The following is a 4,902-nucleotide window of genomic DNA, read 5'->3' as shown; positions in this document are numbered from 1 at the left end:
TACTTGCACTTAATGCCGGCGCAATTAATCTATCTATATCTTAGCGCTTATAGCTAGTAATATATAATATCTATTCCCCCTTACATGCTAGCGCTTTTAGGCAAAGAACGGGCACGTGTTTTGAATAGAATACACGCGTGGCGCAGCGCACGTGTGTGAATGGAGTCCAAACCTTTGCAGTATATTTCGATATTTGCCGTTTTTGCGTCGTAGATGACAACTTTCGGCTCCTCCCATCCTATGTTGATAGAAACCCGTCGGCGATTTCAAGGTCAACATATCCGGGTAGGTTTTGCTGAATCCTGAAACGAAATTCAAATTAACGATTCACGAACACGAGAGCTTAAATGTAGCACGCGACAGTACCCCGCTCAGCAACCGATTTGTTTACCGTTGCACTACCTGAGGCGTGCCTTTTTTTCCAGACCGTTTTCCTCTCGTGTTCGATGTAATATAGTTAACTATAGTAGACTCTGTAATATATAGAGCGTACTAATCTGAATTTGCTATATGCTTATGCTCCCTTGTTGGAAAATTTTTTGCTTTCTATGCGTGACCGGGGCTAGTGCGTTTTGTGTGTGGAAACGAATCTGCCAAACTGCTGGAAAAGATGCATCAAAACGCTTATATCTGTGCGTCATTTAGCATGAATTAAAGTGAGTGTTTTGTGTCACTGGAAACTTTCTTGGAACGTTTTTTAATTATTTTTTCATGTTTATGGTCATCCTATTGAAGAGCCTGCGACTACGTACTGCCATCTGTGCGCTGAATACCAACTAAACACGAGTGAACACTAAAGGCATTTTCTGCGGGACACATCATTTAGGACTGCATTGCGCAAAGTTCCCGTGGCTATGTCCCACAAAGTGAATGCATTCGTCGTGGTGAGTCATGCACGACTTAACTGCAGTCAGGTTAACATGATCTACACGCATCTACGCCAGGTGGTTCTTTACCCGTTCTGAGTCATAGACCCCTTTGAGGATCTGGTGAAAGCTACGGCTCTTCCCCAAAAAATATGCCCACATAAGCCACATAAACACAGAGTTTTGCATGCGCCTGCTTTCACCGGAACCCCTAAAAGCATCCACAGACCGCCAAACGGATCCATGGGACACAGGTACGAACCCCTAAATCTTACACGTAGTACGCGAATCACATGGTCTAATGCCAGGGATATACCGATAGATTAAACGATTACACCGGTAGATGGGCGCCTCACCTTTCTAGTAGTGCCATTTGAGGCTGGACATATCATAGGGAACGTCGTTGCGTGATTGTGCTGATGATGTGGGAGAAAGTTATTACGTCTTGCCAGGCTGGATGTTCTCCCACAGCACATCCAAAGTAATCATCGCGGTCTTGCCTGGCGAGCCTGCTCAGCCCAGCAAACCCCAGCGAGTGTTCCGATCTCATGAGCACGATCTGCTTTCTATTAGAATCCCAAAATAGAGAACAATAACTATAACTGATTATAACAAATATAATTGATAGAATAAGCAATAATATACTAATATAACAAATAACAATATAGAATAACAAATAGAAAATAACAATAATATAACACATAACAAATAATAATATAGAATAATAAATAGAGACACATCTGCTGTCGACGATCACTCCGTAGAGCGACCATTATGCTCGGAAAAGTCACGTTGACGTTTTTTCATTGGTGTATGTTATAAATAAAGGTTAACGACTGATTGGGCGGGTGAATAAAAACTGAAAAGCAACGTGAAAGCCATTTAGAGGCCGTACAAATAGTAGCGTGTGATAAATAACTTCTCTACTTCCGACTCCAAGCCGAAACTCCATCCACTGTGCGCAGCGGATAAAACATTTAAACATAAAGAACGCGGCATGGCATTGTAGCTTGCGGCTATGAAAGCTGGTATCCTGTCTATAGGTATATCTGTTTGCTACTTGTAACGCATACTTCTGACGCGCACATACTCGAGAATTTTTACAGGTTAATAATGAAGCGCGCCCACCTTTATAGTAGAACAAGTCGTGTGCGAATTATATTAATTAAAATATGGCAGTGATCGCTTACGATTATGCAGGAGACCGTTATAAGGAGATTTGTGTCTCGCTCCATTCCTACCGACCTCTGAGCTGCAGCCTAAAAACAAAGCAAGGTGTTAACACAGCGATCACGAGCACCATCGAACTATGTGTATTCTATAGCTATATGTGTATACTATTATGTAGGAAAGTTATATTTACTCTTCTAGAGTTTACTCTTGAGATTTCATCACTGCTGTATATATTCTGTGACGTGAAACTTGATAACACACTGTCCTATAAGCGGCTATAACGAATCCGACTTATCTCACCTATACAAATACAACTTCTTTCGGCTGTAGGCTAACTTAACACAGATGTTAGGTTTGTACACAGCGGTTCACGGTGGACTATAAAAATCGCTCTCAGCGTTTTGTCAAGCTTATCACTTTGAAACCCTGATTTTCAGGTACATATTAATTGTTTTAAGATATCATGCACAAACCGTCGGCATAGATATCAGTATACTGTATATACTAGGTATTGGATATTCAAGTAGTGCTTAGTGTAGGACCTTAAATTCGAAAATGACGGAATTAACAACATGGAACGGGCCATACAAAAGTAGCAGTCTACGCATAACGTATAGTCTTATAACTTATAACCTCAGCAAGCTACCTTTGGCGGATAGTGTATAAACATTCCCTCAGAGCAGCTGTCTTTAAACTTGGTAGAATCGGTTCAAGCCAAAAAAGTTGATAAAAATTACCAAAAACACACAAGGGTATTTAGTCGCGGGATGAATGACACTGAAATAGTGTTAAAAAGCTCTGCCTCGGGCATACCCTGTTCCCTTGTAGAATGAGAATGTAATCGGTGTAGTAGACCACAGCCGTCCCATGTCTTTGAAGCGGATACCACGTCTCTCTTGCTCCCAGTGGTTGATAGCCCATCTGATGATTCCCTTCTCATTCTCATACTGAGTAAAATCGCTTATAAATAATAATCGTAAAAAGTATAATAAATAAATAAATATTACTAATCATAAGAAATTAAGATATAAATAGATTTGATCTTAAGCATTGTTGGCGTTATCTTTAGTTTGCCATGAGCTGAAAATCACAGATTTTTTATGTAGTGAGAACGATGTGGGATTTGCTGTGAATTGTCTTACTTGAAAATCTTCCGGGTTGGAATAGGTAGGCGTATCGGTGCTGATATTCCACCTAAGCTCGTTCGTTGTCGATCAGTTCCGCTTTCTGTCTAGTGTTGAATGCTTGTAACATCCAACTTCGCCTGTCTCTCGTTTGATCACCAGATCGCTTCTTTAACACGCCGGTCAAACTTCACCTGAAATTCATATCACCATGTGGCGTCGAGTAACACAGCGTTTTAAAGTAGTCAGTTAGTAGACAATAGTTTAACTGATGCTTAGTCGTGTGTATGTGCGCGCGTGTGTGTGTTTGTTTGTTTGTTTGTGTACACGTGTGTGTGTGATGCTGTGCGTGCGTGCGCGTGTGTGCGTGCGTGTGTGCGTGTGCTCGTGTTTGTGTGCCGTGTACGTATGTTTATGCTTGCATGTGTATAGCACTCTTGCAGATATGCATGTTTGACTTGGCGATATAGGCAATGATGAATTATGTACACTTATATATATATATATATACTATATAATATATATATGTGTGTGTGTGTGTGCTGCGCGTTGCGTGCGTGCGTGCGTGGTGCGTGCGTGCGTGCCGTATGTGTGTTGGCGTCTGCGTCGCGTGCGTGCGTGCGTGCGTTGTGCGTGTGTGTGTGTGTGTGTGTGTGTGTGTGTGTGTGTGTGTGTGTGCGTCGTGTGTGTGTGTGTGTGTGTGTGTGTGTGTGTGTGTGTGTGTGTGTACAGTAAACCAATGAATGATGGATGATATATTCAATTACTGGCGAGATAAATACACGACTCCATTTCCGCAATAATTACATTCAAGTGTCACAGGCTAGAATGTCGTACATGAATTCTATATGTATTCACAGCGAGTATTTTAGCATGCTTGCTTTGCGCCAGACATATGATATGACATCTGAAATGGTATATAGATTTAGTGACGATTGTATCCTAATGCATATCAATAGCAATACACCAAATTTGTCCAGAAATGAATTAGTTGACAGATTTCGGCCCGCCTCGTGTCCTGATATTGTAACTCATCTATGTTCACTTTTCACAAATATTCTGCGAATACAAAGCTAGTCTGCGATACAATGCAGTAATCTGAACGACAGATCTATATACTGGACGAATTTAGACAATTTCCCGTAATTAAGAAAGCGTTTTTCGGATATGTACTAAACATTTCCGACATAAATGGCTTACTGCTTTGATAGGTTCCTATTTCCGTGTAGCTATTATGCAGAATCGATACAGGTAAAGCGAATGCAATAGCGCAATGTACTGTTTTATTGCTTTCACTGATTTCGTTTTTGTCTTGTTTCTAAAATTTGTGTTTTGTATCCGGTGTAGGGGTATTGTGATTTGGCGAGATATCACGTCGTTATATACGTTGATGAGACACTGTACAGGTACCGGTAACGAGAAGGTACCGTGTGAGTAAATCAACTGGGGACACAGCAAGCAGGTATTTATATAAGTTGGGCATGAATCGTGTATGTAGGAAATGTGTATACATCTCGGTATATATAGACAAAGTGCAGGTACAGGTACTAGGACCTCTTGTTCATGAGGTACATGAGTTAGGTATGCACGGTGTAGGTAGGTACATGAGTTAGGTATGCACCGTGTAGGTAGGTACATGAGTTAGGTATGCACCGTGTAGGTAGGTACATGAGTTAGGTATGCACCGTGTAGGTAGTAGGTACATGAGTTAGGTATGCACCGTGTAGGTAGGTACATAA

General features: G+C 41.3%; 1 protein-coding gene across 2 annotated transcripts in view; it reads right to left on the bottom strand.

Annotated features, from left to right (window-relative positions):
• LOC106813208 (zinc metalloproteinase nas-30-like) overlaps window positions 1–4,902 on the bottom strand; it is a 15,268-nt gene that overhangs the window by 7,616 nt on the left and 2,750 nt on the right. The gene's annotated exons all lie outside the window — the stretch shown is intronic.

The sequence above is a fragment of the Priapulus caudatus genome, unplaced genomic scaffold, assembly GCF_000485595.1.
Source record: "Priapulus caudatus unplaced genomic scaffold, Priapulus_caudatus-5.0.1 Scaffold739, whole genome shotgun sequence".
Taxonomy (NCBI): domain Eukaryota; kingdom Metazoa; phylum Priapulida; class Priapulimorpha; order Priapulimorphida; family Priapulidae; genus Priapulus; species Priapulus caudatus.
The sequence above is the reverse complement of the archived record's forward strand: the minus strand, read 5'-3'. Positions and strand labels throughout refer to the sequence as shown.